Source organism: Pseudonaja textilis, chromosome 1 (assembly GCF_049901715.1).
Source record: "Pseudonaja textilis isolate UNSWEBS1 chromosome 1, rPseTex1.2, whole genome shotgun sequence".
NCBI lineage: Eukaryota > Metazoa > Chordata > Lepidosauria > Squamata > Elapidae > Pseudonaja > Pseudonaja textilis.
This window is the reverse complement of record NC_141990.1, coordinates 318,249,544-318,259,543: the sequence shown is the minus strand read 5'-3', so window position 1 is coordinate 318,259,543 and position 10,000 is coordinate 318,249,544. Positions and strand designations below refer to the sequence as shown.

The 10,000-nt window shown below is 47.7% G+C and overlaps 1 protein-coding gene across 1 annotated transcript in view; it reads right to left on the bottom strand.

Moving 5' to 3' along the window:
* The window catches only part of LOC113453914 (receptor expression-enhancing protein 6-like), a 27,249-nt gene that overhangs the window by 12,513 nt on the left and 4,736 nt on the right, over positions 1 to 10,000 (bottom strand). The gene's annotated exons all lie outside the window — the stretch shown is intronic.

Genomic DNA, 10,000 nt, shown 5'->3' with positions numbered 1-10,000 from the left:
CATGTATTCATAACTATGTATACACTTATACTTATTATCTTGTAAACAATTGACAAATCAAATAAATAAAAATAAATAAATAAGATACAAACTCAAGGTTAACTGCTCCACACTTGATTGCAGAAAGTACGATGTCTGGAATGCACTACCTGACTCTGTAGTTACATCCTCAACCCCCCCCACTCCTTTAACCTCAAACTAACCACTATCCACCTCACCCCATTCCTAAGAGGTCTGTAAGGGGCGCGCATAAGCGCACCATCGTGCCTCCCGTCCCTGTCCTATTGTCCCCGTTGATTCGTACCTATTTCCTGCATTCTGACTCATGTTTATACTTATACCTATTATCTGGTAAGCGATTGACAAATCAAATAAAGAAATAAATCAAATCAAATAAAGTTGAAAATGTGTGGACCTCCAACTTCTGGTAGTGCACTTCAACTTATGACGATGTGTAGACTTCGACTCCGAGAATCCCCCCAGCCAGGAGGAAGAGGAGGAGGAGGAGGAGGGAGGAGGAACGGAAGGAAGAAGCGCGAGAAAGAGAGAGGACGGAAGGAGGAAGAGGGAGAGGGAGAGGAGGAGGAAAAGGAGAAAGGAGAAGCAGAAAGGGAGGAGGAGGAGGAGGAGGAGGAAGGGAATAGAAGAAAGTGGGAGGAAGAGAGGGGAGGAAGAGAAAGTCGGAGAAAGGAGGGGGAAGAAGAAAAAGAGGAGGAGGAGGAGGAAGGGAGAGAAGGAGAGGAGAAGGAAAGAGGGGCAACAGAAGAAAGAAATGGGAGAAAGGAGGGGAGGAGGAAGAGCTAGAAGGAGAAAGGAGAGGGTGGAGGAAGAAGGAGAAAGGAGGGGGAGGAGGAAGAGAAAGAAGGAGAAAGGAGGGGAGGAGGAGGAGAAAGAAGGAGAAAGGAGTGGGAGGAGGAAGAGCTAGAAAGAGAAAGGAGGGGAGGAGGAAGAGAAAGAAGGAGAAAGGAAAGGGAGGAGGAAGAGCTAGAAGGAGAAAGGAGAGGGTGGAGGAAGAAGGAGAAAGGAGGGGAGGAGGAAGAGAAAGAAGGAGAAAGGAGGGGGAGGAGGAGGAGAAAGAAGGAGAAAGGAGGGGAGGAGGAGGAGAAAGAAAGAGAAAGGAGGGGAGGAGGAAGGGCTAGAAGGAGAAAGGAGGGGAGGAGGAAGAGAAAGAAGGAGAAAGGAAAGGGAGGAGGAAGAACTAGAAGGAGAAAGGAGGAAGAGGAGGAGGAAGAGCTAGAAGGAGAAAGGAGGGGAGGAGGAAGAGGAAGAGGAGAAAGGAGGGGGAGAAGAGGAAGGTGAAAGGAGGGGGAGGAGGAAGAGAAAGGAGAAAGGAGGGGGGAGGAGGAAGAGAAAGAAGGAGAAAGGAGAGGGAGGAGGAAGAGAAAGAAGGAGAAAGGAGGGGAGGAGGAGGAAGGAGAAAGGAGGAGGAGGAGGAGGAAGAGCTAGAAGGAGAAAGGAGAGGGAGGAGGAAGAGAAAGAAGGAGAAAGGAGAGGGAGGAGGAAGAGGAAGGAGGAGAAGGAAAAAAGAGAAGGAAGGAGAAAGAGGAGGAGAAGCAGAAAGAGAGGGAGAAGAGGTGGTGGAAGGAGGAGGAAGGAAAAAGAGGAAGAGGAGGAGAGAGGGAGGGAAAGGAGAAAGAGGAGAAGGAGAAGAGGAAAGAGAGGGAGAAGAGGGAGGCGGCGGAAGGAGGAGGAGGGAAAAGGGACCCCAGCGTGGCAGAACCGTCCTGACCTCCGCGTGCCAAGAGGAAAAGGAGGGGTGCCCGATGCCAGGGAGGCAAATCCGGCCCCTTCCCACCCGGGCAGCCTCTCGGGGGGCTCAAGCCAAGTCCAGCCGCCCTGCAAGGTCAGCCACTTCCCCTCCCCAGTTAAACCTCCAGCAAGCCAAAGGTCCCCCGGAGCCAAAGTCCAGCCGTTTGCCGTTTGCCTTGGCGCTGGCCCATTTCTCCAAGCCAACATTCAAGGCAGGACCCAAAGGAGACCTTTCCAGCCCCCACCCCCGCCCCACCGCCCCACTCACCCCAAAAAAACATCCTGGAAATGAATTTAAGGGCCTGGCCTTGGGAACCTGCCAGAAATGGCAGCAGGGTCCCCTTGCTTGGGCAAGGGGGTTGGACTAGATGACCTAAGAGGTCCCTTCCGACTCTGTTAATCTGTTATCTGTTAACCTCATTGGGGAGAGGGCAGGAGGAAGGGCCAGCTTGACCGAAGGGCAGCCTCACCCCGGCTCAACATGGACGCTAAATCAAGACGCCCGGAAAAGAAAGGGCAGGCCCGTTTTTTCAAGTTCGTTTTTCCAAGTTCATTTTTCCTGCGTGGATTTTTGGGGGGGATTTTTGTTTTGTTTTGTCCGTTTAGAAAATGACTATTTCCATTTTACAAATGCGACCACTGAAAAGATCTACATTCTGGACACCCGGATACTAGGGGTCTCGATACAAATCCTTTTTAACGTTGGCGTTTTGTTGCGTTTTCTTGACCGACAGCAGTGATGGCTAACCTTTTCAGCTCGGCGTGTCGAAAATCGGGAAAAAGGGTCGTGCGTCACTTCGAGAAATATCAATAATTTGGTTTATGACAGGGACCGGGCTTGGGGGGGACCACGCAGGGCCGTGAAACTCGTCTCCCTGGTCTCGGGGCTGCAGGTGCAGGATGTGGGGATCGGAAAGGCCACCTTGCAGGGCTGTGAACCTCACGGATCTCCTTTCCTCCTGTGGCGTTCCGGAGGTAATGAAACGGACCAACCTCAGTTTATAGCGGTTAAAACTGGTTCTCTGCCGCAAAGATCTCGCGGCAGCGGCGACGCCACGCCTCCACGCCGCAAGCAGGGAGCGGGGATTGGAGCCGAGCACGGGCAGCCTCTACATGTGCAGGTTTTCCCCACACCAACAGTCAAAGTGCCTTGGCGTGTCACGCGTGTCATAGGTTAGCCATCATTGACCTACAGGGTCCCTTCCAACTCCATTAACCCGTGAAATGGGCTTGGGTGGCGGGTTGGACTAGATGACCCACAAGGTCCCTCCCAAATCTGTTCATCTGTGAAATGGCGTAGGGTCTCCCGCTTGGGCAGGGGGTTGGACTAGATGACCTATAAGGTCCCTTCCCACTCCGTTAACCTGTAAAATGGTGTAAGGTCCCCCGCTTGGGTGCGGGGTTGGACTAGATGACCCACAAGGCCCCTTCCAACTCTGATAATCTGTGAAATGGCGTAGGGTCTCCCGCTTGGGCAGGGGGTTGGACTAGATGACCTATAAGGTCCCTTCCCACTCCGTTAACCTGTAAAATGGTGTAAGGTCCCCCGCTTGGGTGCGGGGTTGGACTAGATGACCCACAAGGCCCCTTCCAACTCTGATAATCTGTGAAATGGCATAGGGTCTCCCGCTTGGGCAGGGGGTTGGACTAGATGACCTATAAGGTCCCTTCCCATTCCGTTAACCTGTAAAATGGTGTAAGGTCCCCTGCTTGGGTGCGGGGTTGGACTAGATGGCCCACAAGGCCCCTTCCAACTCTGATAATCTGTGAAATGGTGTAGGGTCTCCCGCTTGGGCAGGGGGTTGGACTAGATGACCTACAAGGTCCCTCCCAAATCTGTTCATCTGTTAAAAGAATTATATCTTGGCCGTTGCAACACGGCTTTGCTTAATGTCGAACCTGATATTCCAGTTTTGCCGTGCCCTTCAGGCAAAAAAGTAAAATAAAAATAAAAACCCCAGTTGTTTTCTCAATTGTGGATGGAGTAAAAGCCCCATTTTGCAACCCGAGGCCAGTTTTTATCAAATAGGCTTTTGGCCAAGAACAGCTCAACCCATCTTAATGGGAGTCCTCGACTTACAACGGTTCACTGAATGAATGTTCAAAGTTACGATGGCACAGGGCGGGGGAAGCGGCTCAGGGCCGTTTTTCACACTTAGCGACCGTCGCCCGTCATCCCCAGAATTGCGGGAGAGACATTTGGCTCCTTGAACAACCGACTCGCATTTACGACGGTCGCAGCATCCCCCAGGTTTGTGGGGGGGACAATTTCCTCCTGTTGAGACCAGCAAAGCCCAACAGGGGGTGGGAAACACAGATTCACTTAACGGCTGTGTGACTCATTTAACGACTGCTCCCTGAACAAACACAGCGAGGAAAGTCGCAAAACGGAGCCAGGCTTACGTAATGGATTTCTCACTTAAGCAGCCTAAATTCTGGGGGTGGGGGGGGTGATTGTGGTCGTAAGTCAGGATGGGACCAACTGTGTTCTACGGTGGAACCCACTTGGAGGTCACTAAATGGGGTATGGTAATTTTTCCCCTTGTGGGGGGGAGGGGTTTTCAGCTGGCCGTTCCTACCTCGCAGGATGGTCGCCCCAGCAGGCAAGACTTCGACTTTTTAAGGACGGAGTTGCGCCCGCATGGTGCAGTTCTCCCTTCTGGAGAAACCTCCCTCTGACCATTTCTCCATCACAGCAACTTTTAAGATGGTGGACTTCGACTCCCAGAATCCCCCAGTCAGTGCCCGAACTGCCCAAAAGGAGCTGCTGATCCGGTTCTACAGAGGAAGGATGGAGTCTGTCATCTGCGCCTCTATGACTGTCTGGTTTGGTTCTGCCACCCCAACAGGAGAGACACAGACTCCGGAGAGGATAATTTGGACTGCAGAGAAAAAACGATTACTACCCACCTGCATTTAATCGAGGGCCTGTATACTGCACGAGTCAGAAAGAGGGCTGTGAAAATATCTACAGACCCCTCACATCCTGGATATATAAACTGTTTCAACTCCTTCCCTCAAAACGAGGCTATAGAGCCCTGCACACCAGAACAACTAGACACAAGGACAGTTTTTTCCCAAATGCCATCACTCTGCTAAACACATAGTTCCCACAACATCGTCCAACTATTACAAAGTCTGCACTACTATTACTATTAATCTTCTCATCACTCCTTATCGCCCATCCCCTCCCACTTGTGATTGTAGGACTGTAACTTTGCTGCTTGCATCCTAATTATCTATGTTTCCTAGTATGATTTGATTGCTTCTTGTACCCTATGACTATTATTAAGTGTTGTACCTGATGATTCTTGACTCTTGATGAATGTATCTTTTCTTTGATGTATACTGAGAGTGTATTTGCACCAAGACAAATTCCTTGTGTGTCGAACCACACTTGGCCAATATAGAATTCTATTCTATTCTATTCTATTCTATTCTATTCTATTCTATTCTATTCTATTCTATTCTATTTCTAGTCTAGTCTAGTCCTAGTCCTAGTCCTAGTCCTAGTCCTATTCCTATTCTATTCTATTCTATTCTATTCTATTCTATTCTATCCTATCCTATCCTATCCTATCCTATTCTCTAGTCTAATTTCTATTCTAGTCTAATTTCTATTCTATTCTCTATCCTGTTCCATCCCATCCCATTCTATTTAAATTCTATTCCTATATTCTTCTATTCTATTGTAGTCTATGACTATTAAGTGTTGTACCTGGTGATTCTTGACTCTTGATGAATGTCTCTTTTCTTTGATGTATACTGAGAGTGTATTTGCACCAAGAGAAATTCCTTGTGTGTCAAACCACACTTGGCCAATATAGAATTCTATCCTATTCCTATTCTATTCCTATTCCTATTCTATTCCTATTCTCTAGTCTAATTTCTATTCAATTCTAATTTCTATTCTATTCTCTATCCTGTTCCATCCCATCCCATTCTATTTAAATTCTATTCCTATATTCTTCTATTCTATTGTATCCTATGACTATTATTAAGTGTTGTACCTGATGATTCTTGACAAATGTATCTTTTTTTTGATGTACACTGAGAGCATTTGCACCAAGATAAATTCCTCATGCGTCCAATCACACTTGGCCAAGGAAGAATTATGTTCTATTCTATCTATTGAAGTCCACTCATCTTAGACTTGAGAAAAAAAAAAGAGAGCTCCATTTAGGGGTTACCACAGGGGTGTCAAACTCAAAGCCCAGGGGGCCACGTCTGGCCAGTGGGATGCCTAGATTTGGCCTGCAGAGGCCGCCTGGAAATAGCAAAGGATCGGCCCGCGCAGTGCCTCTGATAGCAAAAATGGGACGCGGGGGGGTGGGTGGGCAGCGTGGCCCATTTTTGGCCTGACGGCCTCCTGCAGCACCCTGCCCGCCAAAATGGGGCGCGGACAACTTGTAGGTCAACTTGGGTGCGGGGGTTCGACTAGATAACCTACAAGGTCCCTTCCAAGTCTGATTATTCATTAACTACAGTGCTGATCCGGCCCTCCAAGAAATCCAGTTTGACACCTCAGGGTTAGCACCACAGGTGCATTTAAAAAAACAGGGAGAAAAATAAGAGTTCTTGACTTATGACGAGAACGGAATCCGAAATGTCCACTGTTAAGCGAGACAGTTGGGGTGACCTTGGGCGAGTCCCTCTCGCTCGCGCTCTCTCTCTCAGCCCAATCCGCCTCACAGGGTTGTGGTTGTGGGGCCGAGAGGAAGAGGAAGATGCGTTGGGTGTATTCGCCCTCTTGGGCTGCTTGTAAACATAATAAAGGGATACAGCTAAACAGAAAGATGGAGTTGTGCTTCATTTTTACAACATCTTTGGCTGCCATAGTTAAGCCAATCCCTGCGGTTGTTAAGTGAACCATTCAGTTGTTAAGCGAATCCAGTTTCTCCCACACGCAAATTTTTGATCACATGACCGCAGAGAGGCTTCAAGTGTGGATGGAAAAAACCAGCCCAAGTCATTTTTTTCCCCAGTGGCGCCGTATCTTCAAATGGTCTCTAAATGAACGGTTGTAATCCGAGGGCGACCTGTAGCTTGATTTTCTAGTTGGGGAATGATGGGCCCTTCATGACATGCGGACTTCAACTCCCAGAATTCCTGAATCAGCATGATTTCTGGCTGAGGGATTCTGGGAGTTGAAGTCCAAAAGTCATGAGGGGCCCATCATTCCCCATGCTGACTCAGGAATTCTGGGAGTTGAAGTCCGCATGTCATGTAGGGCCCATCGTTCCCCATGCTGACTCAGGAATTCTGGGAGTTGAAGTCCAAAAGTCATGAGGGGCCCATCGTTCCCCATGCTGACTCAGGAATTCTGGGAGTTGAAGTCCAAAAGTCATGAAGGGCCCATCGTTCCCCATGCTGACTCGGGAATTCTGGGAGTTGAAGTCCGCATGTCATGAAGGGCCCATCATTCCCCATGTTGACTCAGGAATTCTGGGAGTTGAAGTCTGAAAGTCATGAGGGGCCCATCGTTCCCCATGCTGACTCAGGAATTCTGGGAGTTGAAGTCCAAAAGTCATGAGGGGCCTATCGTTCCCCATGCTGACTCGGGAATTCTGGGAGTTGAAGTCCGCATGTCATGAAGGGCCCATCATTCCCCATGTTGACTCAGGAATTCTGGGAGTTGAAGTCCAAAAGTCATGAGGGGCTCGTCATTCCCCATGCTGACTCAGGAATTCTGGGAGTTGAAGTCCGCATGTCATGAAGGGCCCATCATTCCCCGTGTTGACTCAGGAATTCTGGGAGTCGAAGTCCAAAAGTCATGAAGGGCCCATCGTTCCCCACCCATTTCAATACTTGTAATAGGAGGAGGTTGTGATGTCAGAGGATCAGGCAGGCCTGTGCGCTTATGAGTTGCCCAACATTATTTCTGCTTTCTCCACAACTAGAGAACAAAGTCATCGGAGCCGCTGTGAAATTAAATAGCTCAAGAGGGCCCTGAATATTCAACAGCATCCTGTGAACAGGATTATTCTTGCAAAATGAGGATCAAGCAGATTATGGCCTCATCAGCAGACAACCGACTTTGCCTGGCTGGGTTCAGAATGGCAACAGGTTTCCCTGCATGGGGGAAAAAGGGGAACAGACAAGGAAGAAAAAAAAAAACAGTGTTTGCAAAGCAGGGGCCAGTGGAACTCATGGCCACAATGTAGTTTACCACGTAAAAAAAAAAAACATTTAATCCTTGGACCAAAGAAAACAAAAAAAAAATAAGGGAGATCAGGAGAACGGAGCATCTCCGAAGCTTGAACAAGGAGAAGGGATGGTACTGCTTTATATTGGGAGGCCGCACACTTGGGATCTGTGTCCAGTTTTGGTCACCACGATATTTAAAAAGGACACTGAGATTCTTCAAAGAGCGCAGAGAGGATTAGGGGACTGGAGGCTAAAACGTACGAAGAACAGTTGCAGCAACTGGGAATGTCTGGTCTAGTGAAAAGAAGGACTAGGGGAGACATGATAGCAGTGTCCCCATATTTGAGGGGCTGCCCCAAAGAAAAGGGGATTGAATTATTCTCCAAAGCACCTGAAATGAGGACAAGAAGCAACGGATGGGAACCCAAACCAGGAGAGAAGCAACCTGAAACTAAGGAGAGATTTATTTCCTGACAGGAAGAACAATTAATCACTGGATAATTCTCCTTTAGAAATTGCGGGTGCTTTTAAGAGACTGGACAGGACAACCATTTCTCTGAAATGGTGTGTAGGGGTCTCCTACCTGAGCGGGTGTGTGTGTGTGTGTGGACTAGAAGACCTCCAAGGTGCCTTCCAGCTCTGTTATTACTCTGTTATGCTACTCTGTCTATTATGTCCCACAATATAAAAATAAAGTTGTTGAGATTCTGGAAAGAGCGCAGAAAAGAGGATTAGGGGGCCGGAGACCAAAACGAATACGGAAAATGGTTGCAGGAATTGGGGGTGCCTATTTTAATGAAAACAAGGACTTATGAGGGGCATGATAGAAGTATTCCGGCATTCGAGGGGCTGCCACAGAGAAGGAGGCGGTCAAGTTATTTTCCAGAGCACCTGAAGGCAGGACGAGAAGCAATGGATGGAAATGAATCAAGGAGAGAAGCAACCTGGAATTAAGCAGAAACTTCCGAACAATGAGGACAATTAACCAGTGGAACAGCTGGCCACCGGAAGTTGTGGGTGTGCTCCATTTTTTTTTTTTAAAAGAAAAAAACGGGACAGCCATTTGTCTGACACAATAGGAGACCTGCTTGAGCAGAAGGTTGGACTAGGATTCATTTGCAGATGGCAACCGACCTAGGAGGAACAATTTATTCTCCTTCCTGGCTTAAAGTTTGCTTGTTTGTTTTTAAACACATGGAAGGAGCTTAATGCCAGTCGATATTCTCCCGGGAAGGGGGGGGAGGAGTAAAGAGGATTATTGCTATTCCTGCGGCTCCAGGGTTTATTTATTCCCTAAAAGAGGCTTTTGATGGGGGGGCATTTCGGAGGCACGAGAGGCGGATCCGGTTAGCTTGGCACAGAAAAAGTATGTTGGCATTAAGGAAACTCATGATGGCTTAAAGCAGAGGTCTCCAAACTTGGCAACTTAAAGACTTTTGTGTGTGTGTGTGTGTGTGTGTATGTGTATGTATATGTATATATGGATCTTTGGTTGTTCGGGTTTTCTCCCGCGTAAGATTCAAAGTATCTAATCTTACGCGGGAGAAAACCCGAACAACCAAAGATCCACATATAAATACCATGAGAACCTCAGAAAACAAATATGTATATATGTGTATATATGTGTGTATATATATATGTGTGTATATTTGTTTTCTTAAGTTTTCGCGGGTACTTACATATATGGCATTCAGCTTTGTTCAGGTATTTTCCCACGTCATTGTAGTTGTGCTTTTAAAGTTGTAACAATGTTTCGGCAGAATCTCATCTGCCATCATCAGGCTTTTGTATTGTGTTCATCTGTGAATCAGACTTTTACAGTTGTTTCAGTTTTAAATTTGAGGCTAGCCTATTGCTGTGCCAGAATGGCTTTTTCTTCATCCTGATTGGTTGGGAGTCTTCGTCTGTGTTTATTGGTTTTGGAGTTTGCTGTGTTCTGCTTGATTGGTATTTCTAAGATCTTCTGTCTGTTTTGTAGGTTTTTTTGTGTCTTTGTTGGCTGGCAACTTTGTGTTCCTGTATTGGAGGCTTTTAGTGCAGCTTGGCTCTGAGTAAATGGACGGCTATCATTTGTTAGGAAGCTAGGTTTCATCTGGGTGCCTGG